This window comes from Talpa europaea (assembly GCF_964194135.1).
Source record: "Talpa europaea genome assembly, chromosome: 5".
Lineage (NCBI taxonomy): Eukaryota > Metazoa > Chordata > Mammalia > Eulipotyphla > Talpidae > Talpa > Talpa europaea.
Genome location: NC_140071.1, coordinates 118,751,329 through 118,778,461, shown reverse-complemented (window position 1 = coordinate 118,778,461; position 27,133 = coordinate 118,751,329). Strand labels below are relative to the sequence as shown.

Genomic DNA, 27,133 nt, shown 5'->3' with positions numbered 1-27,133 from the left:
TAGGAAGTTTATAATTCAAGGATTTAGGTTCATACTCTAGTTTTCCTCAAGGCTTTGCTATTCATGGATGTTATCAATATCCCAAGGCGCTCTCTACTTCTCAGAGTTTCAAGCCCAGCTTTGTAGTAGTGATTTTTTGTATGCAGTTATGGAGAAAAAATAGAATCTAAAATCAGAGAGACCTGGGCATAAAGAAGAGTTGACAGTTACCAGAAATATGAATTTGAATGAAATTATTTATTTTTTTCTGAGCCTCAGTGAATATGTCTATACATAAAATATTTAAAAACGGATTCTGGAAAGATTGCTATGAAAAATAAATGAGGTAATAGACCAAAGCACCCGGCACATAGTAAATGCAGGTACTCCATTTCATGCTGTGGATGGTTGTGATGATGCTGATGATGACGGTGGATGCAATGGTACTGGCAAAGATTTTGTCTAAAGATGCTGATTCAGAACTTCAATCACTTTCCTATTTGAATCAGAGGAAAAACGACTTTGGCAGAAATATATTTGAGCCTGGAGCAAAAAGGAGAAGTACCACATTGAGGAGCTACTCACTAATCCTATCCTCATCACATATCATTAAGACATAATAGAGGATTTATAGTAAGTTCAAAGTTCTAAAAACATTTTTTCAATTATACAAACTCTAATGACATAAAAAAAAAATGAGGGTCAGAATGTTAATTACATACAGACACACCCAGTGTTGAGGACATGTTAATTCAATGATTATAGTAATAAAGTTAGTTCTTACATACTTTACTAATCATAGTATTGTAAAACTATTTGGGTTTAAAAAATACATATACTGGGCCTCCCTGGTAGTGCAAGGGGTTAAGTCTCAGCATTATGAAGCTATCCGCATTGCCGGCAGGCCAGGAAGCTGACCCACATGGCACAGCAGACCTTTCAGTCTCCCCTGCTGCTCCCCTCAGCAGTGTATTTCAGTCAATCCACCTGTTCTGTTCCCCACTCTGTCTCTGGTGAATCCTCTTACCCCCCACTTCTTATATACATAAATAAATTATACACACACACACTTAATATTCTTTGGTCTGTTTCAAGACACTGAGAAAAGGATTTGGAATCTGAGAAAACTAATAGCATTCTTATAATGAATGTGACACGATGTGAATTCAAGTCAATATGCAGAAAAGACTCATTGTCGTTTTATGTAGAAAATGTACTGCTAATCTTCCTGTTGATATTGGGATGACAGTAATTTACAGAATATGTGTATCATAAATATATATGACTTACAAGTTACATACACATAGAAATGATAGTTCATATAAATAACGGTACAAAGAGTTCATATAAATAATGAAATAAAACATAAGTGATAAGAAATTCTTATATATTTACTCCATAGAAACTAACAGATACCATCAATTAAAACACAAACCAAATTTCTTTATATCATCAACTTTTAATTGACATAAAGTTTAATGTAATATGCTAATAGAACATGCTAAGGAGCTAAAAGACCTGAATCTCATCAATTATTTTCTGGCTACACAATCACAAATAAGTCACTCATTTTCTTAACTTCAGAGTTCCTCACAATCATAGGAGTTGCATAAGATCATCCAGTGCTTTTCCAATTGGTCTTCTTAGAGGTTGACTCCTCTTTTTCAATCAGAGTTATACAGTATTCCAGTAGGTTTCTAACAAATAACAGCAGATCTGCTTATTGAAATGAAAATAACAGAAGTGCATGGTACAGAACTTTTAGATTTACTGGTAGCACATGATTGTTTTACAAAAATGTTAAACATTGTTTCCATCAAGTTTCTAAAAGTTACTAATCCGTGCGTACGAATTTCAGATGTAATATTATTCAACATTTTATTCTCAGTAGAATCATGCAGGATAAGTACTCAATAAATGGTAATTACTTGAATACCTTCATTTGCAATTTCACTTAACATTTATGTACCATTTACTTCTTACAAAGCACTTTTACAGTTTCTCATTACCTCACTTACTTTTACCACTAATGAAGTAGGTAAGACAAGGACAAAAGAAAGAGGAATATGTTCTCTCTCACTGTATCAGTCTCTTAAAGGAATACTTCAATAGTTTACAAAGAAAAATCCATCATACTAATTCCATCCTGAATACTTCTACTATTATAATACCACATGTGACACATTCATATTACTCTTTCAAAACTGTGTTTTGTTTTATATGATAGACCAGGGATTCTCACACTTGGCACTGCGAACATTGGAGTTGGATAATTCTTTGCTGTGGTTGCTTTCTTGTAAACTATAGGATGCTTACCACCTTCCTGGCTTTTATTCTTAATACTCCCCCTGCAGGCCCCCAGTTGAGACACCCAAAAAAATGTCTCAGATTTTATCATCTATATATATATAGGCAAAATCATATATATATGTCATATATATAATAATATATATGTCACACAAGCACACACACACACACAAACACACATATATAGGCAAAATCACCCTCAGTTGAGAATCACTGGATAGACAAACACTAAGGTCAAATGCAGTGACAAATTGCTTTCAACCTGCCTGCTACTTTCACAACTATTTCAACAATTGTCCACACTTCTTTTATTTTTAAATGTTCAAAAACCCAACTGGATTATAATTAAAATGAATCATAAGGAGACAGTAGAATGAGTACCTCGAAGAGTACACAGATATTTTATTCAGTTTTGGAAAATACTATATATCTCCATTGATATTAAAGATAAAGTTAAGAAATCAAATACAGAACCAGGAAAAGTATGAAAACTCTAATACTACTGTTTCAGAATGCATAAAATAGCAGACTATATAGAGAATATTATACTAATTGTGACTTTTATCAGAGATGTTCTCAATAAAAACCCAGGCCCCTGTCTTCAGTTAAGACATAACTCACCACTACTGAAATACTGTGCTTTACTCACCCCCCTCTAGAAAATGCACAGTAGTCATCTCAGCAAACAAGGGCAGAGTGGAGAACAGTTGGCATATAAAAAATTAAGGTTAAGATTTCCGTGGTTCCCTAGCAATAGTACCTAATGGACAATATTTCAAGGAATTACCTGATGACTGTTCGTATCTGACCTCAACACTATTCCATTTCTTTACACATTTATTAAGTGATCACCTTATGAGGCAACATGTATCAGATTAGAAAATAAAGATAATATAACAGGTGGGCTTAGGATATGATGCATTGAGATGACTGAGATTGATTCTATGAAGAATACTCTTGTGACAGAAAGTTTTTAAAATGAAAGATAAAAAACATAAGGTAAATCTAAATGTAAGAGAGTAATAACTATAATGGCTATAATATTAACTGCCAAAGAAATTAAGGAAAAATTGGGGCCTCCCTGGTGGCGCAAGGGGTTAAATCTCAGCACTATGAAGCTATCCACAACCACTGCAGCACCAGTTCTATCCCCAGCTAGGGAGCTAATCCACATGACACAGCAGAACTCTCCTGCCTTGCCCGCTGTTCCCTTCAACAGTGTATTTAGGTAGATCTGCTCCTCACTCTGTCTGCCATGAATCCTTTCGGCCTACACCCTAGCTCTTGTGTGCATAAAATAAATTTAAAAAATTAATAAAAAGTTTAATCATATTATTCATTTAAAATTAATATTCATACAGTATAATATTTATTTCCTTTATACACTAAAAATGTATCACCAAAATACACAATACAAACTATATTTGAAGGATGAGAAAAATTGAACAAAATCCAACTATAGCTAGTAATTTATTGTCAATTAAGAAGACAGAAATTAGGATAGAATTTGAAGAACAGAATAAAGTTGAGTTAATAATTATAGTAGCGAACAGTGTTCTACAGACAGATATTTTATTTTTTTATTACAACAAACCACCAAACATTTTTAAAGGCACTTGATACACTAGATGTCAACTATACTACCAGCAAGACACTGTTTTAGTAACTAAATATTGTTAAGAACAAAAGACAAAGTACTTTTCATGATGATGCATGCATGCATTCTGTTATACCAAATCACAAACAGGCCCTCAATCAATTCCAAAGCAGAAATTACATGTAAAATATTTTCTAATCATACCATTTACAGGAAGAAATTATATTGGACATATTCAAACAAAATCCTCACCAGTTTTTAACTTTCTATTAAATTTATATACCAATTCTGGAAATTTATTCTAAGAAAATAACTAGCGCTAGGCATACAAATTTATTTAGAAGTATAGGTATCGAGGCATTAATTACAGTAATGAAAGGCTCATTGGGGCTGAACTATAAATTTATGCGGAAAATTAAATAGCCATGTGATGTAATAATATGCAACTATTTAAAACTCAGGTGTTGGGAAAATATATAATAATGTAAAAAAATCATTGAACATCACAACAACAATATCCAAGCTATAAACCAATATATAGAGAGTCTGAATACAAAAGAATAAACCATCAAAATGACAGTAAATATTAAGGTTTGAGGACAAGAAGCAGGGAATTTAACAGTTCATGAAATAAATGCACCTTGGAAATTTTGATATATTTTGCTTAGTTGCTGTACAGAAAGGTGATAACCAAATGTAAAATTGCAGGTTATCTGGAATATATATGCAAAAAGAGAATAACATAACAGCATTTTAAATACAAACATGTAAAATTCCTAAACTTACTCAATTTTTACCAAAGGATAATAACAAAAAATACAGTTTTAGATAACAAAGTAGTCAAATAAAAATTTAAACACAATAGTTGATTCTGGGAAACATTTTTTAGTGAGTTAGGTATAAAGTACAAAGTTAGGATTAAAAAGTTACTTATAACACATCTAAATATATTTTAAACTAATGACACCATGCACTAGTGTATGCTAATATATTTGATTATCTCAATAAAATGGAAATTTACTTTTGAGTAATTGAAAAGGAAATAAGAAGAAAAATCATTAAAACTATTAATTCTAGATGACATTTTAAAGATAGGATTTTTTGTAAAAATGACAGTATTCTCAGTGAATTGAGAATCATTAAATGTGCTATGCTTTCAAGAAAGAGATAATATTTGTTATATGTAAAACACAGGTATACATGGAAGAAAACAATAATTTTCTAAATACTGCAAAAGGAAGGCTTCTTCTGATTCCATGATAGGATTATAACATCAAAGGACTTCTGACACACAGAAAAAAAAAACTGATGGATTATTTTTAAAAAATTAAGTTTTGAATAAAATACTAGCAAATCTAGTTTAATAGAATAGCAAAGTAAGAATCAAAGGTATTTAACAAGGATTTACTGCAGAAATATGAAGTGATATATTATTAGACTTGCCAATAAAGTAACATATCCATCAATGGAATACACTAAGAAAATTATAATCTTCAGAATCTAATATTTATTTGGTAAGTTTCAATGCTGTTCATTCATAAAATCAATAATAGAGAATACTTCCTTAAGTCATGAGACATGTCATACACAAAAGAACATTATTTTATTTAAGGTGAATATCATTGAAGTCACGCCCTTTTAGTTTCAAATCATAAACCAAAAATTGCTATTATTTATTGTCTACAAAACAAAACAACAACAACAAAACACATGAAACATAAAAAGGAGCTATGAGTACTTGGCAGAGTATCAATTGTGTTAAAGATAAAAATCTCATTCAAATGGCTTGGGAAGAAGATAAAAAAGTGTAAAAGTCAATCATTTTTCTTTGGGTCAGTAACAAAAAATGAATATATAAGGTCATAATATCATGAAGTTAAAACACCCCAAGCAATAAATACATGGTATGTATTTGGAGAAAACTACATACCTTTATTGAGTGACATAAAAAGAATGTATGAGCTCTCTGTTAAAAAAAAAAAAAGGAATACAATTTTATATTCCCTTTATATAACAAAAGAAATTGAGGATAAAGCAAAATTGCTAGACAACAAATCTCTAAATGAAAGACAACTTTTTATGATTAAAAATGATTGAAAAATCATAAAAGAAAACCAATTAACTCAAAATCACAAAAGGGGGAATATTTAAAGTAGATATGTCAAAAAATGATTTAATCCAGAGAAGGATATTAACTGATATGTGATAAAATAAGAAATACACATATAATAAATACCTCCAAAATGTTCAATCTAACTAGTAAGAATTATAAAGGAAAGCAATCTACAATTAATGACCTAATTATGGCAGAGAAGTCAGAAGGATTTGTCAAAAGCATGTATATTTTGAATTGGACTTTTTAGATAAAGGAAATTGCAGAGAAGACAATGAGCAAAATAATTTGTACTTACAATAGAAAAATCTCTCTTCATAAGCCCTTTATATATGATTAAGAAAACAAAGTAGAGAAAGAGCTAGCTGGGATTTTTTTTTAAAAAGGAAACCATGTTCTGAGTATAGTGGGGGGAAAGGAGAGATTTTTCTGTTTTTCAATAACCATATATGGAAGGGGAATTTATATTTTGGAGACAAGAAAAAAATAGGTTGAAATCATGATTCTATAATTTAAGTGCTGGGAGAAACTGTTCCTTACTGAAGAAAAATGATATTTTCAAAACAGAACTATCTTTCCAAATTACCTAGCAGGATTATTATTATTTTTTTAATTTTATGTATTTTTACATCATTTTTCATTTTTGTACAATGTATGCATTTTCATCTTGGTTATAGTCCCCATACAATTCCCAACTTCCTTGTTTTGATCCTATTCCCTCCTCCCCCTCCTGTAGTGTGTCTCTGGTTTATAGTTGCTTGTTGATTTTGATATTTACTTTATTATAATTAGTCTTTTTCCTGGTTTCTTATTTAGGTTTTCTAAATTCCTGCTATGAGCTTCTGTACATCAAAAGAGTAACCAAAACAAAGAGACACCCCACCCCACCAATTGGGAGAGAATTTTTGCACACAACACTAATGATAAAGGACTGATCACAAAAATCTACAAAGAGCTGAGGAGACTCAACAAAAACAAAGTAAATAATCCAGTCAAAAATTGGCAGAAGAGCTAAAAAGAAACTTCTCCAAAGAGGAAATGCAAATGGCCAACAGGCATATGAAAAAATGTTCAACATCACTTGTAATCAGGGAAATGCAAATCAAAACTACAATGAGACACCATCTGACACCAGTAAGAATGGCACATATTAAAAAAAAAAAAAACAACAACAACAACAACAACAAAAAAAAACCTAGCAGCAACAAATGTTGGTGAGGATGTAGAGAAAAAGGATTAAATTAAAACCAAATATGACCTAGATCCATAGTTAGCAAAGTGATTAATAGATGTGATATAGTTACCTTTAAAAATTATAAACTTATTTTTATAAAATTCAATATATTTACTATAATTCATCTCTTAATTACTGAAGGAAAGTAGAAATAGAAACATATTCAATTCATATATAACAGGAAATTTCAGAAATCTGTGTTGGTTTTATAGTATGATGATCTCTAAAAGGGGTAAAGGGTACTTATGATTACTCTAGAGCTTTTAGAATTTTAACAAATATGATAACATATGAAGAACAAGGAATAAAGACTGCTTCAATCAGAGTAAAACTGGCTGAACTCAAAAAGAGTATGTATGAGTGAGGTCTCTTTTGTGGTCTAGGGGTTAAATCTCAGCACTTTTCACCACTATGGCCTGAGTTAGCTCCCTGAACAGGAAGCTAACCCACATATGGTACAGCAGACTTCTCCTGTCTCACCCACTGGCCCTCTTAACACTGTTTTTCAGTAAATCTGCCTGTTCTGTTCCCCACTCTGTCCTGGTTATTCTTCTCACCCCTCCCCACACCTCTGGCCTACACCCCAATTCTTCTACCAAGAATGAGTGTATTTGTGTATGTGTATGATTATTTTCCCCAAAATTTATAGAAAGAGAAAAGAAAGATTAAGTGGCAAAAATAAGAAATCTTTGGCACACCTCGCACATATTTTTCTGCTTTTATTTTGTTAGTTCAGTCCCAAATCTATGCTCTTCCACAGCAACTATTCAGTCAAACTTTGATATAAAACAGAACAGAAAACTATTGGTTTCTGTCTAATAGGACACAAGGCTTCATTTAGCATGTCAAGTTATAATGGATTTTAAAAGACAAAATTTATCATCTTTGAGGTGCTACACCTTATATGTGGATCTTGAATTAACAGAGGTATCCCAAAGTAGTTCTTTAGAATTTATGATAGGCAGGGCCTCCCCTAGTGGCGCAGCAGTTGAGTGCTGGGCTGTGAAGCTGCCCACAGCCTCTGCAGCGCTGGTTTGATCCCCGGCCCCTGGTAAGGGTCCCACATGGCGCACAGACCTCTCCTGCCATGCTCGCTGCTCCCCTCAGCAGTGTACTTCAGTCCTTCTGCCTGTTCTGCTCCCCGCCCTGGCTCTGGTGAATTCTCTCACCCTCCCGCGCTTCTGACTGTACCCAGTGCTTGTATAAATAAATAAATTAAACAAAAATCTTAAAAAAAAAGAATTTATGAAAGAATTTATGAAATTATGAAAGAATTTATGATATCTCTCTCTACCCCACTTCTCCTCAGAATAATTTTAGAGCTAATCCTTTAATCTTGTAGTGATATTGCTTTCAATGTCAAGGGACTTTGCAGAAATAATTAAGCTCATGAGCCTGAAGATGCAGACTCTCCAGGATTATCTGAGTGGGCCCACCTTCATCAATAAATTCTTAAAAAGGAAGTGGAAGATGCATGGAGCAGAGAGATGCAACATGGGGACTCATTCACTGTTGCTGTTTTTGACAGCAAGGAAGGGGGCTGTAGGCCTTGCTAGTGGCCTCTAGAGGCTGAATTGACAATCAGTTTATATGTTGGTGGCCTCTAGAGGCTGGAATAACAATCAGTCTACAGCCAATGAAAAAATGATGACCTCTGTTTTACAACCTGTAATTATATTTTGAGAGTTCATCTAACAGAAATCTTAAAACAATCTAATGACACCTGGAAGCCAGGTCTCTGAAACTAAATGCACTAATGTTCCATGACTTGTTCTAAATCTGACCTTTAGGTCTTCCTGGCTTATTTAAAGTGTAAAACTGACAAATTACTTGTCTTAATTTCTGAAAGATTCATCTTTTATGATCTGCAGTGAATACAATGTGTACTTTTACCAGTCAATCCAGCAACTATGCTCCTTGGAATTTATTCAAAGAAGATAAAAACTTGTGTCCCCACAAAAACCTGCATATTAATGCTTAGCAGCTTTATTCAAACTGTCAAAACTTGAAACGAGCCAGTAGAAAAATGGATAATAAACTGTGACACATACAGACAATGGATGGTAATCAACGTTAAAAAGAAATGAACTAGCAAGCTGTGAAAAGACACAGAGGAGACATTAATACACATCACTAAGAGAAAGAAGCCAGTACAAAAAGACTATTACTATATGATTCTAACCATAAGACCTTCTGGAAAAGGTAAAGTTATAGAGACAGTTCCAACATCAGTGGTTGCCAGAAGCTAAAGAGGAGGAATGGAGGAATAGGTAAAGCACAGAGGATTTTTAGGCCACTAAAAATATTCTGTATGATACTATATTGATGCATAAATGGTTTGTACATTTGACCAAACCCACAGAATGTACATCACCAGAATGAACTTTAATGCGGTCTTTGAGTGAGGATATAGGTTCATAAACTGTAACAAGTGTACCTCTTGGTTGGAGATGTTAATAATGAGGGAAACCAAGCATGGGTGAGAGAATGACATATATGGAAAATCTTTGTACCTTCCCCTTAGTTTTGTTATGACCTTAAAACTACCTTTAAAAAAAAGACTTGAAAAAACTAAGCTACTGATAACAACACAGATGGATTTGCTGAATCAAAGAAGACACAAAGGAGTACATGCACTATGATCCTATTATAAGAAGTCCAAGAATAGACAGAACTAATCTGTGGGGATTAAATATCAGAAGAGTACAAGCTTTAGAGGAGTAATGTTAAAAAGCTTGGCTGGAAAAGGCAGTTACTGGTGTGATATGGGCTATATTTTAATAGGAATGTATAATAATATACAACTGTATATATTTATCAGAATCTATTAAACTGTATACATAAGGTCTATGAATTTTACTGGATGTAAGTAACATCTTAATAAAATTTAAAATCTACAACATGAAATAATGTATAGGAGCATTAAGCTTTTAGATCTTCAGCAACTCTGAAATCAAAATACACAAAATTAAAACATAGCTTATATTATGAAGCAATAAAATATATGAATAGTCACACTCATATAAAGTCATGAATAATGTTATACAGAACTAAATCAGTGATTCATATCTGAAAATTGAAGTGGCTACCATGTTACAGTATCTTTTGAATTCAGCATGCTGATATGTTGATTAATGGACTACATAGTTGTAGTTTTCTCTATTCAAACTACAGTGGTATCCTCACTTGCTCAGAATCTCATGACACTACTAGGACTTGGTTTTTAGTTCATATGCATCGTTTACACCTTATGTATCGATACCTTTATCTCCTTTGTTGTTGGCTACAAAGTTAAAACAGTACTACAGTGAAGTAATAACTAAGCATTACTTCATAATATGCTTATAATACTTTTCCAATTAAATTGAAGTTAAAAACAGGGAATTTGATATTAAGGAAGTCCCAAAAATATGTGAAAGCAGGTTGCTTTATGGGCTACAGTTTGAGATATACTGCTGTAACTTCCCCTTTCAAATATCAACCTAGATTTTCCCAGATAGCTTGGAATGAACAGTAATCACATCTGTCCTCCTCTCTGTCCTTAAGCTCAAACTTTGGCTTACATAATTCTTTTCTTTCTTTCTTTCTTTTTTTTTTTAAGATTTATTTTTTTATTTATACAAGCACTGGGTACTGTCAGAAGCGCAGGAGGGTGGGAGAATTCACCAGAGCCAGGGCGGGGAACAGAACAGGCAGACTGACGAAGAAATACACTGCTGAGGGGGGCAGTGGGCTGCAGGAGAGGTCTGCACACCATGTGGGACCCTCGCCCAACGGCCAGGGATTGAACTGGCGCTGCAGAGGCTGCAGGCAGAGGCTGCGGGCAGAGGCTGCAGGCAGAGGCTGCAGGCAGCTTCACAGCCCAGCGCTCAAACGCTGCACCACCAGGGAAGGCCCAATTCTTTTCTTTCTCATTTCTGTGTTCTGTCATCAAGTCTCCAGGAAAAACTTTATTGTCTTTCCTATATCTTTCTGGATATACTGTAATTGAATTACTTCAGTATGTTAAAATCTCAATAGTTTAGACAGGTTCTGCATTCTTTATCAGGTATTTCCAGGACTTATTGTAGTTCCTTTCTAGTAATCCAGGATTTATTTTGAGATTATTTGATTAAGTACTAACAACAATGAATTAGCCTTTAATTTTTATTTTGTCATAGCAACTACTTTTAACTTATTCAAAATCTTAAATCCTATAACAAAAATAATTTTCATGAATAATAAATGTAAAAGAATGACTATCAGATGGATTCAAACACAATCAAGAAAACTGGAAATTTTCTAAAACATGTTCTTAGCAGATTGAAATAAAATGCTCCAAGGAATTGGTTTAAAAAGTACTCTCTGGTTAGCTTTATGCAAAGTAAAACAGAGAACTGACAACTATATGATAAATTCCAGATATATATTCATCCAATATGAATAGTTTAAGCAAAAATAAACCATTGATCCCAGCCATCTAAGTGATAGTTCACACATTAAAATGTATCATATATTATTCTCAACACATTAAGTGCTACAGGAAACCCAGCATCACCAGAGTCAGATCAATTTACTACTAACTCAAGAATTTACTGTGTTTAGTGTATATGTGGATGAAGTTTTCACCTTTCTTATGCTCTCAACGTAAGTATAATAGCCCTTAGTCACTTAGATTTTGTAAGTTTTTGTTTGATTGTTTTTGGCATCTAATTGTTTCTTTTTTACCCTCTCAACTAGCCTATTTTCTCCTGTGCAAGATTCCACAAAGCTAAGAACAGGCTAGAATACATATTGTGTGATGCATAAATTAAAACAATTTCTGTTACCTAGATGAGAAACAAGATAGAATTTTTAGCAATGGTATATCACAAACATTTAAAAATATATTTTAAAAGACTGAATTCTGCCAGTCCAGGGGCAATGAAATGAAAGAAATACAATAAACATATTTTTAAAATGGCATGCTTACTTATAGGCTACTAGTGGTGATGTGAATCTGGTTGAGAAGCTCATAGCCTATGTGACCATGTATTAATATTCATGACTTACTCCTGGAGGGGTGGAGAGGTAATATCTCCCTCCCCATCTGGCTGGCAAAGCAATGAAATTAACATCAGATTAGTAGAAGAAAACAACAAATTCAATTACATATGTATGGGTCTACATAGGTGTAATCACTAAAGTAAATAGGGTCAAATTAAATTGTACTTGTTAGACTTTTTTTAAAAAAAAGATTTATTTATCTATTTGATACAAGCACTAGGTACAGTCAGAAGCGCAGGAGGGTGAGAGAATTCACCAGAGTCAGAGCAGAGAGTAGAGCAGGCAGACTGACAAATACACTGCTGGGGGGAGCAGTGGGCTGCAGGAGAGGTCTGCGCGCCAAGTGGGACCCTCCTCTGGTGGCTGGGGAGCAGCAGGGGAGCAGCTGGGGAGCAGCTAGGGAGCAGCTGGGGAGCAGCCGGGGATTGAACCTGCGCTGCAGAGGCCATGGGCAGCTTTGCAACTCAGCGCTCAACTGCTGTGCCACCGGGGAGGCCCAGTACTTGTTAAACTTTTAAGGCTTTTTAGACTTAAATTCCAGCTCCCTTGTCTCCCTGTATTGCTAATAAAAATGATAAATTCAACCAGTCACAGATTTTCTCTGTATCTGAAGTCTAGTCACTCATTTCATTAGTTTCCTTCTGATGGCTTGTTAATCATCCAGAGCAATGACATCACATGATTGAGCTAATTAATGAATAAGTGAACAGAGGCAATACTAAGTGACAGACTTCAAGTTCCAGAAAATGAATGAAATTTACTCAAACCGAAAATACACAGATACAAATGACACCTTGTTTCTTAGCTGCATGAAAGTGACTGGATAGAGGAACCAGATGACTGTGTCAGGGAGAACCCACTCAGGTCGGTCAGTCGCTCTAGTTCTCCAAGTCTCTACAAACTGGGACTCATAAAGCTGTTTTCTTAACAACACAGCCTTTTACTAGACTACTTCATGTTGGGATTGCAACTTGGTTCTATAAACCTATCAATACAAAAAAAAAATATGAGGTACATATTTGGAAAGAGAGAATAAGACTATAAGAGCTAGTCTGACTTTCTCAATTAGACCTTACTAAAAGATGGTTACATCATCACTAGATATGAAGTATAGGTTGCCCCAAAATGTTCAGATAGGTTTTTCCCAAGTTGTCTAGAGCAGGCTTCATCTAATATACATCACCTTGGAATGTGTGGGGAAGCCTTGTGGGCTTCAAGACAAATTATTACCATAACTTAAAGAATGCAGGTTACTTGGAGTCATCTCCAGAATTAACTTTCTAATCATAGAAACCTATCTCATGGCAAGACAAACAACTAGAGTCTCCATTTTTGTTACATGAGACACACTCTCTTCATCAAGGAAACATACTCCTTTCTTCTTGATTCTGCGGGCCACTATCCCATTCATTAGTTCAAGAATATAAACCCTCAATTTCTCCAATTAACTGTGTGTAATTAAATTTGTTCTTTTTTTCCCCCTATTTCTCTGATGTTAATTTGTTTGCTCTACCAGCCAGAGGAGAACCCCGAGGGGAGGGGTGGGGTAATCCCTCCTCCCCGCCCCCGCACAGTTGCAGGTACATCTAATAAATGAAGGGGCCATTTAAGGTCCTCATCAAAGTTCAAGACACTGTAGAACTAAGCTAAATGAGCCACTTTTTTCAGGGACAAAGTAGAGACTGTCATAAAGGGAACTTAAACATACACCAATTTATAGTTCCCAGAAATCAGCTGAGGATACCAATTAATCCCTAAATGCCAAGTATGTTCATACCATCTCTGTACTTTCTTGTTCCCCTGACTGACCCAAATAGTGGGAAAAAAAGCACCAGACAGCAATCTGCTAACAAAGACAAATAACTTCCACATTTACCCCCAAAAGTCATTTAGACTGAGCAACTTAGAACTCATTGCTCCACTAGCCTTCATTTTCCCCATTTGCAGGTCGACATTTATTCAATAAACTCATCATTTTGCTTTGTTTTATTCAGAAAGCAGAGTTTGTGTTTTTGATAAAAACTATAATTAGAACAAAGGCTTTAGACCACCCATAGTTCAGTTCAGTTCTTCAATATCAACTGGCTGTGAAGGAGAGCAGAACATGTCACCTCAAAATATGCCTCTTTAGCATAAATTATCTTCACCTGGCTACTTTAAAGAAACAGCAGAGGGCCTCCCCAGTGGCGCAGCGGTTGAGTGCTGGGTTGCGAAGCTGCCCGCAGTATTTGCAGCGCCGGTTCGATCCCCGGCTGCTCCCCGGCCACCAGAGGAGGGTCCTACATGGCACGCAGACCTCTCCTGCCGCCTGCTGCTCCCCTCAGCAGTGTGCTTAGGTCCTTCTGCCTGCTCTGCTCCCTGATTTGGCTCTGGTGAATTCTCTCACCCTCCTGCGCTTCTGACTGTACCCAGTGCTTGTATAAATAATAAATAAATTAAAAAAAAAGACTAAAGAAACAGCAGGGACAGGAGAAGCTCAGAAAACCTATTAGAAGTTACCCTTTTGAGTGAATTTTACATTTAGAAGGGAAATCTTCATTTGTAAGGGTGTCTGCTGGCATCTGGAAGAAGAGGATGACTAAATCTCTAGGAAAGCTCATCAGTGGAAAAGGCAGGGTTTTAAATCTTAATAACAACCACACCCTTGTTTTCTGTGTTTTTGCTGGCATTCTCCCTTCCTTGCTCAGTCTCTTCTCCCCCCTCAATATCTTCTTTCATTTTTAGCTGAAACATGGTATTTAAAGTGGTGGCTTGGCCATTTCAAGAAGTTGCTCAGTTTTCCAAGGTATCTCCCATGAATACGGAAGATATAAATGCTATTAAACTCCTGCTTCCACCTCCCCCATTAATATGTCTTTTGTTATGTGTGGGAAAATGGAAAGGGGGTGGGTTCTGAGCTAATAACCTGGAAAAATAGAAGAAAAATGATTTTTCCTAAACAACAATTGTATAAAGCATTAACGATGGCAGGAGTCATTTTTTTTTTTCCTCAGTGCTAATCATTGGCAATTAATATATAGGATCAGGATAAATTCCTGAAGACACCAAAACTACTGATCATTGAATATTTTTCAAACTCTCTTCTTAACATTCGATCCTGGAATAGCAGTTCTATGAGAAAACTCCTCTGCTGTCTCCTATTAATTCTCCATTGGTTGATGCAGTATTCTTGAGCTTTTTCAAATAAGCATGTTTAGTTAGCACTAAAACCCAGTAAATCACTAATAAGTAAGGTATCTTACATAATTTTTGTATATGTCCTCAGTAGAATTAATTAGAACATTATATTAGATAAAAATATGTCAGCATTATCAACACTGACATTATGACCAATAAAAGAACTTTATATAATTTTTTTCAGCTATAAAGTTTTTAAAATTAGTCTTAAATTTAACTTAATATTACCAGTTAAACCCGAATCCTGCTAATGATAATGCAGGCAGTCACATGTTTCTCCTGGTAATGTTAAAGAAATAATTAGATCTATACTTTTATACCCACCAAAATGCCATTATTATCCCTGTAGGGCATAATCTTGGCCTTTCACTTGAAATAAGTCAGCAAGTTTCCTTCATGATATAAATAATGTAATATTAATATCACAGTTGGAGAACTGTTCTCTGAACATACACAGCATGTACAGGAATTACAGTCCAATTTTACTTGAAAATACATTATTCCTTCCTAATGAGTATGTCTAGTTTCAAATAACATAGAAGGACAGAGTTAAGACCATAATTAAAATGATTGTATTACATTAAAAAAGAAAAGAGCACATAACTTTGAATGGTAAAGACTGCAGGTCAGCTATGAAAATCACTAAAGCAAATGGCACAGTTAATTGGCTTAAATGTTAGATAAGTAAAGCTATTATTAAAATGCTGTTTTCCTGCCTCCCCTTTCTTAGCATAGTTTTAAATTTTTGCAATAATGCAGATGGCATAAGTTATATCAGTTTTGAAAGTCAAACTGCTCTTAAGTCGGTGCAGACTTAAGAAAAAAGTGTGCTTAGTTGCATTTATTTCACCCAGGGTAGAAAATGAAAGCAAACTACTTAGAATCACAAAGGCAAATACAAAACAAGTGGGTGGGTGTAAGTGTCTCCTAACTATCTACTTTTGTGATCAATAGTATTCATTCTAATAGTGAGTAGTATCAAGGTGTCTTAACTACAGCTGGCTACATATTTTTTTTTAATTCCTTGTCAAGAATACTTAGAAGAAAAGATAACATTTATTGCTTCAGAGGAAAAATTATATTTCTTCAGGATTTTTTACACCATTATGTCCTAGACATAAGATTCTAGGAAATTAGTGACCCCCACTTCAACCTTCTTGCTTACAGTCATTTATGCTCACATTTAAGAACAAAGTCACATTTCAGAAACCGAAAAAAAAAAAAAAAGCAGGCAACGTGACCTTTTGTTGTGTTCACCTCCTTGACAGCTTGGCAGCATTCATGGTATTGATCCCCTCTTCCTCACTAGAATTCCCCTCTCTGTTGACACAGTTCTCCCCTTACTACCCTTGAGCCTCCTTTTTTTTAAAAAAAATTTCTTTCCTTATTTTTCACCTCCTTGATAAATTGTGTGTTTTACAAACTGCACATTTATAAAGTGTATTGTATTGCTGGAAGAGACTATTGAAAAATTTGAGTGATGCTAAAGTCTGTCTTACCACTAGCATCATCACCATCTTCATCCCCATTATCATCATCATCAGCTACACTCAGCAGCAGTTCTAGCATATGTCTTCACATTTTGATTTTTGCACTTAATCATCCTAGGACAAACATTTTTGAGATTGAGTTAGGAGCATTTCAGATTTGTTGGAGATATCTGCCAAAGATAAAAGTTGGAAGAAGGAAGATTGCATGGGAAAAAGCTACAGACTGTGATACAGATCTGAAAAATGTTTAAAGGCATTGACAGTGCGGGGAAAAGAGAAGGAGTACTGGGCAGGAAGAAACTCAAAACACAGTAAAGATCTAAGTCTTGGCTAAGACAGTAGCAAAGTCTGGAGCAAGTGTAACAGGGTGGTCCCCAGAAAAGGGGGAGGTTCCAGGTTCCCTGCCCCACCCAAGGGAGGGTAGAGCTGATCAGGGAGAGGAGAAGCTGAAGAGGAGACTGAGGAAGGAAGAAAGCAGGATGGAGAGCCAGGAGGAGACCTAAAGGAAGCACATGGAGCCTAGAGACATGTGAAGAAACTGCGCTTGCCTTTTGGTCGTGGACTGGGTGACACAGATGTGGGTGAGACCCGTGGGGAGGTGACAATGGCGGCTTTTATCTTGATTTTGATTTTGCTCTTTTCTTTCTGGGCTTGTCTGGTTGTTTCTAACACTTTTCTGTGGGTCCCCACTGGAAGATGCCTTAGACTTGTGGCAGGCTTTGGGTCCTTGCTCTGGGCCAATCCTATTTGGATGTTTTACCCATGAGGGGACAGGTAACTTTGGGTGCTTCATTTAGAAACTAGATTCTTAGCCTTTCCTGTATTGTTTCCTAGTTGTATTAAAGTTCCTTCCCATTAAAGTCTCACGTTTTGTGTTGATGCGGCGGATGGCAGAACCCATTTAGAATAGGCAGATTTGTGGGGTTTGGGCTGACCCTCTCCCTGTCCTGTAACACAAGGACTTTTCATTAGAGGAGTTTAACATTCAGCAGACACTGCCAGTTTCTAGAACCTCTGACCTGTTCAGTTATTGGTGGAGAACTTCCCAGAAAAAAAGTATGGCCTTGGGTCAAAAACCAGTGAGGATACTGAAAGCACTAACAGCTAGAAGCTGTTTGCTAACTGTAGATCTTGTAGCTGACCAGTAGGTTTTTATGGTAGGGAGTGCTGGGTGGCACACCTACATGGCTCCCATCTTCTTAATACTTTAATGACTATATATGATTTACAATTGGAATGTTCTGGTCTAATTTCTTCATACCAATCAGTTCTAGACCCAGTTAATCAATTTTTGACATACCAATATTGATTGTACCAATAGTTATTCAAGAAGCTTCCAATATTTGTTCATTTTTATTTTGTTCAATAAAGGAAGTTGAAATTCCTTAATTCATTCTTGAAGGCCCACCAAAATCTGGTCCAATTACTCTTTCTGGATTTATTTTAGAAAGAGCAAAATCCAGTAGAAAAGACAATTCAGAGTCAGAGATAAAGGCTTTGGAATGCAAATTCTCTCTACCAATTCACTTTTCATCATCTTAATTTCCACAATAGGAATACCTGAGGTGGATTTTGCAAATGTTTATTGAAATAACTTTATAGCACAAAAATCACTTAATACAGTTTCATTCCATTTACTGTTCTTTCTCCTCTGCATGTATCCATTCATATCATTATCATCCCTTGACTGCCTCACACTTTTCTGCCTATGCTTTACCTTTAACCCTTTTTAAAATTCTTTCTCTGAATCATACCATTTTCCCAATGTCTTTCTTAACTATTTAAATCCCATCCATCAATGAAGTCTTAAGGGTCCAGTATTTTTGTCACCCAGGAAGATGTTGCTCTATCATTTAGATTAAAACAGAAATGAAACAGAGGAAAATATATGAACTGCCATGAGTTCTCATTATTTCTGCACTAATTTGTTTTCCTTTGTTCCTAAAGGATGGGAATCATGAAGTCAAGGTCAGTATGTATCTGTATTTATGTGTAAACAAAAATACTAGAGCTTCTAGGACAGCATTTGTAGACCTTCAATAAATATTTCAATAAAACATCATCTGGTGATGTAAGATAACAAGTTCATGAGATTATTTAGTATGAGTCTAAGGTTTTTTTTTTTTTATGTATCATGACTTCACAGAAAGATATGCTTTGGCAAAATGAATAAATACTTTCGTTGTTTAGAAAAAAAGTGACAGCCACAAATCTATGAAATACCACAAATATAAAATGGCATTATATGGAATCAGGAAAACTAGACCATCCCTTCCATCATTTATTTAACAAATATTGATTTTCTGCACTAATTCAGCCAAGGTCCTTGAAAGAGCTTTCAATATCTGTTCTTGTCCTCATTTCTTCTCCTATCTTCCCATCTACTGCAACCAGACTCCTGTCCCTGTTATGTGATTACATTATCACATTGACCAATGACTCCATATTGGCTGACTGGAACACCCACAGGATAAATTCTGATTCACTATCTGAATTTCATTCAAATCTCTGCCTACATAAACTTCCTCAACTTCTCTAACTTACTGTCTAAAAAAAGCATTTCCCTTAATTTATTGTTCCACTCATTTTATTGTGCTTTGTCCTCATATCCTTATAACTTCTGATATTATTTACATATTGATTTTCAAAATTGGTCCGGTTTTTATGTTCTTCCCTGGAAAATAAGTTAAATAAGGACATAGACTTTACCTTATATACTGTTTTATCCTCAGCAGTTAAAACAGCTCCTAGCCATCAGTAAATAACTGTGGCATGCATAAATAATGTTCTGAGGATGACAGGGATTAGATGATCTGTTATTTTCACCACAGGACTGAAATTAGCTCATTTTTTAATTAAAAAAAGATTTTTTGCATGTTAAAAGTATCTAAACACTTGTAGTTAATATCAAACCCAACTTATTTTTTTGCATAATTTAGAAATGTTTCTTCAGAAAAAAATTAATTTACATGCAACAAAATTGTCTTCGTCATTGATTTTCAAATTATGTGGACCATAAGGTTCCCAGAAGGTCAGAGGGTCTTAGCAGGACCTTAGGTAGACCACAGTGATTTCTGAAATGAGTGAAATACTAAGTTCTGAATTTGAAGGACTTTGGGTTTATAACCTCTCCTCTCAAAAATCAGGAAATCTGGAAATCAAAATCAGGAAATCTCACATGGTATTTTTTTTTAAAATAGGATGGTTGAAAGAATGAGGTATCCAGAGAATATCATTGATGTAAAGTATCAATAAGTTATAATAGGAAAAAGAGAACATAAGATACTTGAAATCATGAATCTGACCTTTCAGTAACTTAACATTTCCCCCCTTCCTACAATAGTGCTGACTTCACAGGGATAGATATCTTTGATCTAGACAAAATTAATAACATTCTTTATTAAACATTTTAGTTTCAATGTATTCAACAAATGTTGAAACCCCATTAAATAGTCACTCATCTTTGCTTATACAGTAATTAAAAAGGAATATATATATATACACATATTTTCATCAAGATAAAGGGAAATAAAAAAATTAAGGAATAATTATAACTGGAATAGTAGTCAGGATCTCTCTGAACATATTTAATTAAATGTCTGAATTTCATCTGTTGTATTCAGTTTTTATTTCCTATTTCACGGTATAGTAAAAATAACATGTTAAGGGGAAGAAATACTACTAGAAATATTATCTCATTATAACCTTGAGTGCTATTAAAGTATCTAAATAGAGAAAAAACTAAATTGGAAATTTCTACCAAATTCATAAAGGGAGTAAGAAGTTTAGGGTTGGATTTTGTTTTTGCTCTCATGAAGCTACAACTTCTTGTAATTTAATAAAACCACAAACATGTTATTCAAAATGTCAAGATAGAGTCACTGTTTAATTATCAATTTAAAAATTATTTCAGTCAAGATCATTACAGTATAAAGGATATGCAGCAGAAAAACAGGAGGTAGTACAAAGTATACTGATTTAGGAGCTAGTGAACCTAGTTCTAGTTCCAGAATTGCTACACAATGACATTTGCACACCATTTTCCTCTATGAACTTATTTTACTTTTTGGCAAAATAAAGTGATTGTTTCAGCTTATCTCTAATATGCCATGATATATTAGTCTGAATTATTTGTAGTTTTTCATATTTGAGTAGAGTTTTTTTCCCTCACAGGAAATAGAACAACATAAGTTCCTCTAAAGCTCTCCTTGATTTAACACATTTTGATATTTCAGAGAAAGGAAAGAAACACTTCCCAAATCAAACCCTTCATGTTGTATCACCTGGAAAGTTTATCATCAAGAAATTTTCATTTCTGAAATATACAATTTATTTTTTCTGATTGCTTGATGTACTGATTAACTTCCCTGGTCTCTCTCACCTTACTATACAACACTCCACAATCTTCTTTGTTCTGCATTTCATGTAAAAGAAAAAAAGCACTTAAATTTCTGCAGCATTCCCCACAAAATGTAATGTCCTGATGTAAATCTAAAGATATTTAAATGTCATTCATAAGTGAGACAATTTATATTAATGAGTAATGAATTTCAGTTTACAGAACAGGTCCAAGAGGTAAGCTATACAGGTTTGATTCCTGACTTACCATCTGCTGAATTTCTTAATCTCTGTGCTTCAGTGTCCTTACCCGAGGGCGGGATAAGCTACTTTATCAGATAGTTTTGAAGACTAACTAAATTAATGCATATAAATAATTGAGGCAATTGCTTGGCACACAGTATCCCATAATATATATTAGCAATTATTTTATTGAATTTTTATTTAGGCATCCAGTTAAAAATAAAAAAGCCCCCCATTTAAAATATCTACATCAACAAAATCAAACAATAAATCAGACACTGGAATAAGGTATCTGCATCATACATAATAAACAAAACATAACAACACTAATTTGAAAAGGGTTCCAATATGTAATATGTAATAACAAAAAGACAACCTAATTAAAAATGAGGAAAGGATATTCCCAGGAAAAGATAAGCAAGTGATCACCAATAACAACCTCCTTAATAAAAAATTAAAATGAGATGCCATTTCTTGACTATCAATTTACTCCAAATAAAAAATCTGTGTTTACTACTCAAAGTAGAAAGAATGTGAGAAAATTGGTGCCCCCAAACCATATGCTTGATATAAGTAGAAGTTACACTGTCATGAGGGAGTATTTGGAATTGCATGTCAAATATTTAAATCACATGCTTTGAAACTGGTAATTCCACTTCAAAGGGTCTATTACAGAAATACTCATATGCACTTACAAAGAAGTTTTTTGCAATATTATTTGTTATAAAGAATTGAAAAAACTATATGTTCATTAAAGGACAATGAATAAATTCATTTTTAAAACAGCCAAAAATAATAAGCAATTTTAAAAATCTGTCAATACAAATATACACTGTTTAAAAATACATTGATGAGTAAGTATATATTATGATGATCTTTTTAAAATTACACAGTTTAGGCAAAATATTAATACACTTCAATGACACAGTCATGGACATAATTTTATTCCTCATTTTACTGTTGTGTTAAGCATTCTCAATAAAAACCTCTTTCTTACTTAGAATAATTGATAATATTTGATAAAAATTGGAAACTAGATTAAATATATGTGGCCTTGAAATGAGAATTATTCATTAAGAAGATGATATGTATTAACATAGATATCTTAAAATTTTTTCACTGAAATTATTTTTTTATTTATTATAGCAAGGTAACACTGGTTTTAAAACACTGTACATCACTTAGGGGAATGGGTTCACACATCCGCAGATGTATGTCACCACACCACATCTCACTGCCAAAGCAGCCATACCCTTTACCCTAGGTCACTAGGACCCTCCCAAATTCTGCCCACCCTCACCACCCCTCCCCATTTAGTAGCCTCAATTTTACTGACTAGTTATTTTACAAATTAAAGTAATGCTATATTTGGATTTATTTTGTGAAAAGGAGGCATATAATTGTCAGGCATTACTTAGAAATATTTTACAGTCAGGATACATGTCATTTTAGTAACAAGATGATCTGCCTTCGATTGAATCAGCATCCAAACCAAAAATGTCATCTATGTGTATATATTCTACTGACAGGGATTCATTTTTAGGTTTCATGCAAAAATTCAACAATAGCTGAAGCATAATTCAGAATGTCAAGCCAGTCTATTCAGTACTGTCCTGAATTTCAACAATAAAACCAAATTGCACAAAAGCCATACAATCACTACAATGGAAGCATATTAAACAATTCCATTTCTATTTTAAAGATGCCTACACTTAAAACATTAATTTTGACGCTGAAAATATATTGCACAGTAAGAAAGCAAAAAATACAGAAAGAGGCTATAATTGCCGCAATATTGTTATGTGAAAAAAAAAAATAGACATACATTTTCTTGGCCCAGAAGCCTAAACTTGGACAAATTGTGGAAATAGCAGAGTGCACCAATTATATTAGCGGAACAGAAACTTCTAAACCTTCACTTTTTATTTCATATAATCCTCTATTATATGTATAAAATTTTAAAGAGACAAGTATTATTTTTAAAATGGAAAATCACAATTAAAAAAGTAAGTAGAGTCATAGACTCTTAAATAATTGACATAAAAAGTGATTTCAGCATTGTCTAATATTGGAGAAGGTGGTCTCAGAGATAACCATTCTTCATCCCAGGAAGCTTTCAAGTGCATACTAATCAATTATATTCCAGAGATAGATAGGTCAATTTCTTTCTTTAGGTAGAACTTGAATCAAAAGTTCTCTGAAATCTCTTTGACATAAAATAGTCTCCCTTAGATTATGACATTTAGTTCTACACCTATATAAACATTACTATAAATATAATTAATCTCCATGAACCCAACATACCTAGAAACAAATGTACAGCAAGTTATTCATTTTGTGAGTTACACAGTTAAAGTTGGAGTCAATCCTGGGGATGAAGAGAGTTAAACACCCACCCTAACTGAACTTCATCATTCTACAAAAAAGAAAACAAAAAATTGTATACCTTATTGTAATGCTGAAGAAATTAAACTACAGTATAGATCTCTCCTAGTTCAGTTAGTAATACAAGTTTCCATGAAAAAATAATTAATAATTATACCAATATATGCCTTCTTGATTCTCTAAATCTTCTGCATCATAAGTCTTTTTGTTATAAATTATCATGTATTGACAGATTCAAAATAGTAAGATATAATAGTGGTATATATAAAACCATATTCTTATTTATCTGTATAGACTGGTGGATAGATAAAATTATGCTGTTTTTTATATAGATATGTATATATGTATGTATATATACACACACATACCATCACTACCCTGTATTAATTAAATCTGTTTCTAGATATTAATATACAATACATATATCTACTTATATATAAGTAGATCATGAACTTCTATATGCATAGACAATACATAAAATATACATTAAGTATACGTACACATTACATATAAAAATAAGTATATGACACACAACTATCTATATAATTTTCATATATGTAATATACATCAATATTAATATAATTATACATATATAATTATATATGTATATGTTAAAAATAAATTCATATGGAAGGATGTTATATAGAGATAAAAATATGATGATAAATATACATATTTGTAAAAAATGTTTAGAGAATAAATATATGAATCTATATGTAAATATCTATAAATATAAAGATTATATAAATACAAACATGGCATATAATACAATGGTATATATATAAATAATGTATATGGAAATATTTATTAAAAACAAGAATATGGTGGTCTCAGAAATCCACTTACAGTATATCTACCCTTAGCAAAACATTTACTATTAAACTATAGAGAGAACTGTCTTATGGACATCAGGCTATTATCTACCATTTTCCTCTAGGAGGAATGACTATTTTTTCGTTTTGTTCTCTTGCATATAAACCCTCTTCTTAAAAACATCCTAGTGTCTTTTGAGGAATTAGATTGTCTCTTTTTCCAATTCTGCATGGCATTGATGGACATAATTCTTAGGATGTGCCAACTATTGAAGAGACCAAGACTAAATGTCTAAGGAGAGTCAGGAAGTAATCTAAATTTGGCCAATTAAATGCTCTGCGCCATGAATACAGCAATTGAGAAAAGTTTTGAAGATTAACAAGAACAGGTGTATGAAAATCACAGAAGCTGAATGTTTTCAAGTCCATGCTGCTAGTACTTCATAACTGCCTTAGTTCTTTTTGCAAAACCAGTTGCCAAAACCCCAGAAATATGTGATCTCACCTAACATTCTTTTGTAAATTCTGGTTTGCTTAACTTAGTCAAAATCAGTTTCATTTGTTTGCAACTAAAGCCAATAGTTTATCAAAGGGTAATGACAAAGCTTATAGTTATAGTATTGAATTTAGAAACACAGTGAAAATTAGTGACCCTAATATAAAATAATTACAGAAAGATTTATAAGAATGATAGACACACAGTTTTACAAGAGTGCTAGATACACAGTAGTTTTAAAAACATACCATTTTAACAATAGGAAAACTAAGCAAATACTATGATTTACCACGATGAAATTTCATTAAGTATGAGCAAGATCTTTATGAAGAAAACACATTTTATGAAAAGAAAGCAGATCTAAAAAGCTGGAGAAATTTAACATATTTATGGATTTGAAGTCTCAAAAGTTTAAGACATTAATTCTCCCCAAATTACTCTAAGGATTAAAGAAAATCCAAATAAAAACAATTACTCTGTGTGTGTGTGTGTGTGTGTGTGTGTGTAACTTTACAAGCTGAAACAAAAATGCTGAAATATAAAGAGCCAAGAATCGCTAAGACACTATTGAGCAGTACAAGGCAAAAATTCCCCACATACGGTATATCAGGAGTTTTTACAAAAATATATTAAGAATATGTGGTATTGGCACAAGGACAGGCAAGTGAACAAATGGAACAAAATGCAGAGTTCATTACCAGATGAACTTATACAGTGGAGAAAGGACAGTCTCTTTCAATAAACAATTCTAAGACAATTTAATACCCACATGAAATAAAATGAAACTTGACATCTATCTCACATAACACATACAAATCAATTCCTGGTAAATGGTACAGCAAAATGTAAAAGGCAAAATAATAAAGATTCCACAATATAGTATAGAAAAGTATTTCTATGGGAAAGATTTCTTAAGCAGAGCACAGAAGGCAATAACCATAAAGACAAAGGTTGATAAATTGGAGCACATAAAAATTAGTTATTAATGTTCCCAGCAGATAGCATCAAGAGAGTAAAAAGGTAAGTCAGAAATTTCGAGAAGACATTACTGCAAACATAACCTACACTGAGTTTTGACTCTGTGTGTGTGTGTGTGTATGTATCAATCACACAAATCAATAAAGAAGGCACAAAAGAATTCCAATAGAAAAATATGGCAAGAGAGTTAAACAAATATGAAACTCATTAAAATACATGCAAATTGAAAGTATGCTAAGACAACAAAACATACTAGTAGAGAGGCTAGAATTTAAAAACCTGACAAATAACAAAGAAATACTTTTAAGGAAGTGAAGGAATAGGAAAATATCAAATGCCTGGTGCGAGTGCCTAGTTATACATACCACAGGGCAACAGCTTGGCATTACCTACTAAAGCTGAAGATAGATACACCTAGAAAATCCACATTTAAATATACACCCAAAAGACAGGAAGATAAAATCTAGATATATCTAGAAAATCCACATTTAAATATACACCCAAAAGACAGGAAGATAAAATCTAGAAGTAATTCAAATGTCCATGAAGAGTAGGATGAATTTAAAAATTATGAAAGTCATCAATAAATACCATAAAACAATGGAAATGAACATGCATCACAGCCAAGATCCCCAACATTATGTAGGAGAAAGAAGCCACGCACGAAGGTTGCATATTGCATTATTTCTAACCATAAACTAAACACTAATTAGGAAGGAACACTTCAGAGTTAAAATTATGAAAACAAGGATATTAATAACATTAAACTAGCTAACTTAAAGTCAATTAAAAATAAATTGGGAGTTGAAGGCACAAATGGTGACTGAGAGGGCAAAGGTATGCTGATGTGGTTATATGTGTATAAAACTGTGGTTATACAGGTTTGACAAGCAAAGCCTATAATTTGTTTTACAGACATTTTGGAATATATCACTAATAATTCAAATTAAAAACAAAAA

General features: G+C 33.6%; 1 protein-coding gene across 1 annotated transcript in view; it reads right to left on the bottom strand.

Annotated features, from left to right (window-relative positions):
* Nucleotides 1–27,133, bottom strand: part of KCTD8 (potassium channel tetramerization domain containing 8) — a gene marked incomplete at its 3' end in the record, with an annotated part of 167,564 nt that overhangs the window by 84,589 nt on the left and 55,842 nt on the right. The gene's annotated exons all lie outside the window — the stretch shown is intronic.